Here is a 5,426-nt window from a genome sequence, read left to right on the forward strand (position 1 = left end):
TTGGAGTGGAAACTACAGAATCTGGCCTTTAAAGATTGCTGACTTCTTACATTCAGTGCCAACCATTCAGTTCCTTTCTTTGGGTCCAATTCTTTACTCTCATTAGTAGTGTCATTGAGTGAAATGGGACTATTCACATGTGCAAAATTACTCATATGCATAAGAGTTTGCAGGAACAGGTAGGTACATTTGTAAAAGCTTTTGGCTTATAATGTGTGAATAGAGAACAATAAAAGTGAAAATAGGCCAAAAACCTTTCCAACAGTTTTGTAACATTTCAGCAATTCACTACACATCAAAATAGAATTTAGAGTAAGCTACAAATGCAATAATGAGATTTACTGATATAATTGCTAGAAAAATAGACCCAATCCAAGTGTGTCTATGATAATATAAAGTAACCCGAATATAAATACTGTCTCAGTGTGAGATGTTGGTAATTAATTACACTAAACTTATGAAGCCATACAAAATATATGTGATATGAAATGTTACATAAAAGATTACAAGAGAAACCCCTGAATGACAGCTAAATTTTAGCCGATGTTTATCTCCACTATTTTCTGTCAAACATTTTAGGCTCAAACCAAGAACACTTATGCAGCTGAGTAACTTTATGCATATGAGTAGTCCACTTGAATAAAATGGGATTACTCGTGCATAAATGTTTTCAGCATCAGGACCTTAGATCATGAAAACTCTTCAAAGGAGCAACTGTGCCTTCTTAAATAATTAATAGAATCATAGAATCGTAGGACTGGAAAGGACCTTGAGAGGTCATCTAGTCCAGTCTCCTGCACTCCTGGCAGGACTAAGTATTATCGAGACCATCTCTGACAGGTGTTTGTCTAACCTGCTCTTAAAAATCTCCAATGATGGAGATTCCACAACATCCCTAGATGATTTATTCTAGTGTTTAACCACCCTGACAGCTATGAAGTTTTTCCTAATTTCCAACCTAAACCACCCTTGCTGCAATTTAACCCCATTGCTTCTTGTGCTATTCTCAGAGGCTAAGGAGAACAATTTTTCTCCCTCTTCCTTGTAACAATCTTTTAAACCTGAAAACCGTTATCATGGCCTCTTTCAGTCTTTTCTTCTCCAGACTAAACAAACCCAGTTTTTTCAATCTTCCCTCACATGTCATCGTTTATAGATCTTTAATCACTTTTGTTGCTTTTCTCTGGACTTTCTCCAATTTGTCCACATCTTTCCTGAAATGTGGCACCAGAACTGGACACAATACTCTAGGAGAGGCCATATCAGTGCAGAGTAGAGCAGAAGATTTACTTATTATGTCTTGATTACCACACGTCTGCTAAACTATCCCAGATTGATATTTGCTTTTTTGTAACAGTGTTACACTGTTGACTCATATTTAGCTTGTGATCCGCTATGACCCCCAGATCCCTTTCCGTAGTATTCTTTCCTAGGCAGTCAATTCCTATTTTGTATGTGTGCAACTGATTGTACCTTCCTAAGTGGAGTACTTTGTATTTGTCCTTCTTGAATTTCATCCTATTTACTACAGACAATTTCTCCAGTTTGTCCAAATCATTTTGAATTTTAATCCTATCTTCAATAACACTTGCAACCCCTTCCAGCTTAGTATCATCTGCAAACTTTATAAGTGTACTCTCTATGCCATTATCTAAGTCATTGAGGAAGATATTGAACAGAACCAGACCCAGATCTGATCCCTCCGGGTCCCCATTTAATATGCCTTTCCAGCTTGACTTTGTATCATAGAATCATAAAATATCAGGGTTGGAAGGGACCTCAGGACATCATCTAGCCCAACCCCCTGCTCAAAGCAGGACCAATTCCCAACTAAATCATCCCAGCCAGGGCTTTGTCAAGCCTGACCTTAAAAGCCTCTAAGGAAGGAGATTCCACCACCTCCCTAGGTAACCCATTCCAGTGCTTCACCACTCTCTGAGTGAAAAGTTTTTCCTAATATCCAACTTAAACCTCCCCCACTGCAACTTGACACCATTACTCCTTGTTCTGTCATCTGGTACCACTGAGAACAGTCTATATCCATCCTCTTTGGAACCCCCTTTCAAGTAGTTCAAAGCAGCTATCAAATCCCTCCTCATTCTTCCCTTCTGCAGACTAAACAATTCCAGTTCTCTCAGCCTCTCCTGATAAGTCATGTGCTCCAGCCCCCTAATCATTATTGTTGCCCTCCACTGGACTCTTTCCAATTTTTTCACATCCTTCCTGTAGTGTGGGGCCCAAAACCGGACATAGTATTCCAAATGAGACCTCACCAATGTTGAATAGAGGGGAATGATCATGTCCCTTGATCTGATGGCAATGCCCCTACTTATACAGCCCAAAATGCCGTTAGCCTTCTTGGCAACAAGGGCACACTGTTGACTCATATCCAGCTTCTCATCCACTGTAACGCTAGGTCCTTTTCTGCAGAACTGCTTCCTAGCCATTCGGTCCCTAGTTTGTAACAGTGAATGGGATTCTTCCGTCCTAAGTGCTGGACTCTGCACTTGTCCTTGTTGAACCTCATCAGATTTCTTTTGGCCCAGTCCTCTAATTTGTCTAGGTCTCTCTATATCCTATCCCTACCCTCCAGTGTATCTACCACTCCTCCCAGTTTAGTGTCATCTGCAAACTTGCTGAGGGTGCAGTCCACTCCATCCTCCAGATCATTAATGAAGATATTGAACAAAACCAGTCCCAGGACCGACCCTTGGGGCACTCCACTTGAAACCGACTGCCAACTAGACATGGAGCCGTTGATCACTACCCATTGAGCCCGACCATCTAGCCAGCTTTCTATCCACCTTATAGTCCATTCATCCAGCCCATACTTCTTTAACTTGCTGGCAAGAATACTGTGGGAGACTGAATCAAAAGCTTTGCTAAAGTCAAGGAATAACACATCCACTGCTTTCCCCTCACCCACAGACCCAGTGATCTCCTCATAGAAGGCAATTAGGTTAGTCAGGCATGACTTGCCCTTGGTGAATCCATGCTGACTGTTCATGATCACTTTCCTCTCCTCTAAGTGCTTCAGAATTGATTCCTTGAGGACCTGTTCCATGATTTTTCCAGGGACTGAGGTGAGGCTGACTGGCCTGTAGTTCCCTGGATCTTCCTTCTTCCCTTTTTTAAAGATGGGCACTACATTAGCCTTTTTCCAGTCATCCGGGACCTCCCTACATTGCAATGAATTTTCAAAGATAATGGACAATGGCTGTGCAATCACATCCGCCAACTCCTTTAGCACCCTCGGATGCAGCGCATCCGGCCCCATGGACTTGTGCTCGTCCAGTTTTTCTAAATAGTCCTGAACCACTTCTTTCTCCACAGAGGGCTGGTCACCTTCTCCCCATACTGTGCTGCCCAGTGCAGCAGTCTGGGAGCTGACCTTGTTCGTGAAGACAGAGGCAAAAAATCATTGAGTACATTAGCTTTTTCCACATCCTCTATGACTATGTTGCCTCCCTCATTCAGTAAGGGACCCACAGTTTCCTTGACTTTCTTCTTGTTGCTAACATACTACAGCACCTGGGATTCCCAGGCGGTCACCCATCCAAGTACTAGCCAGGCCCAGGATGGTTTACCTTCCAAGATCGGACGGGATCGGGGGCTTTCGGTCCAGTATGATAACTACTCTCTGGGACTTCTTTTCCAACCAGTTATGCACCCACCTTATAGTAACTGCATCTAGGTTGTATTTCCCTGTTTTGTTTCTGAGAAGGTCATGCAAGAAGCCTTAGTAAAGTCAAGATACACCACATCTACCACTTTCCCACCCCATCCATAAGTCTTGTTACCCTGTCAAAGAAAGCTATTAGGTTGGTTTGCCACAATTTGTTCTTGACAAATCCATGCTGACTGTTACTTATCACCTTATTTTCTAGGTGCTTGCAAATTGATTGCTAAATTATTTGCTCCATTATCTTTCTGGGTGGTGAACAGGACCAGCTCCAGGTTTTCTGCCTCCCCAAGTGGGAAAAAAAAAAAGTGCCGCAGCAGCACGATTGTGCCGCTCCACTCTTTGGCAGCAATTCGGCGGCAGGTCCTTTTCTCTGAGAGGGACTGAGGGACCCGCCGCTGAATTACCGCCAAAGACTCGGATGTGCCGCCCAATAGCGGCAGGAGGGCTGTCCCTTGGTATTGGTCGTCCCAAACACCTACTTCTTTAGCTGGTGCCTGGAGCTGGCCCTGCTAGTGAAGTAAAGCTGACTGGTCTGTATTTTCCCATGTTGTCCCTATTTCCCTTTTTGTAGATTTGCCCTTTTCCAGGCCTCTGGAATCTCACCAGTGTTTCATGACTTTTCTAAGATAATTGCTAATGGCCCAGATATCTCCTCAGTCAGCTCCTTGATTATTCTAGGATATATTTCATCAATCCCTGGTGACCTGAAGACATCTAACTTGTCTAAGTAATTTTTAACTTGTTCTTTCCCTATTTTAGTCTCTGATCCTACCTCACTTTCACTGGTATTCACTATGTTGTACATCCAGTCACTACCAACCTTCTTGGTGAAAACTGAAACAATGCAGTCATTAAGCACCTCTGCCATTTACATATTTTCTGTTATTGTTTCCCCCCCTCCTCACTGAGTAATGGGCCTACCCTATCCTTGGTCTTCTTGCTTCTAATGTATGTGTAGAATATTTTCTTATTACCCTGCATGTCTCTAGCTTAATCTCATTTTGTGCCTTGACCTTTCTAATTTTGTCCCTACATAATTGTTGCAATGTGCAGTGCACATTTTGGGATCCAGTGTAATAAACATTATTATACATAAAGCATACCAGTTAAAATGTTTAAATAACAAATATTGTTTGAGGAATGCTTTTTGAAATTTAAACTTCTCTGTGATTGTTGATATCAATGAGCTTTTTCTATTGATGCTGCCATTTATCTGCTAACAGGAAGGAAGAAATTAAAATCAGGGCAGGAAGTAAATCCTTTTGCATTGAAATCAGTGGTAAAACCACTGGACCATTTTTACGTAAATTGCATGATATAGTTTAAAATTTTCAGTTAAACATAGTTTTGTTTTTAGTTAACTTGTACTTCTTTTGCCAGGAATTTCAAAGAAAATAGATAATCTGCATCTCCTTTAATAAGAAATGCTATGAATCCTCTGACTCCCTTTTTCCCACTTCCTCCTACTCTTTTTCTTGCTACTGTTGTCTCTTAGTAATCAAGAATCATTAGTATTTGTGAAGAGATAAATGAGTGGGCATAGAGTTGGGATAGGTTTTCCTGGTCTATTTTTGGATATAGTTGCTACTATTTCTTTGAACATGGATGTATAATTAACAATAAAAGCATTAGCAAAGCTTACACAGATATAGCACCACTTTTAGAGCTGCAGCAAAACAGTTTGGTGTTCAAACCTCCAGCCAGACTACTTTGCAGTCACAAAACTGCTGCATCCCAGAAC

At 41.5% G+C, this 5,426-nt stretch overlaps 1 pseudogene; it reads right to left on the bottom strand.

The window, feature by feature from the left end:
• Positions 1-3,519: 3,519 nt before the first annotated feature.
• On the bottom strand, positions 3,520-3,638 carry LOC120402458 (annotated as a pseudogene).
• Positions 3,639-5,426: the final 1,788 nt, after the last annotated feature.

Source organism: Mauremys reevesii, linkage group 3, assembly GCF_016161935.1.
Source record: "Mauremys reevesii isolate NIE-2019 linkage group 3, ASM1616193v1, whole genome shotgun sequence".
In the NCBI taxonomy this organism is placed as follows: Eukaryota; Metazoa; Chordata; order Testudines; family Geoemydidae; genus Mauremys; species Mauremys reevesii.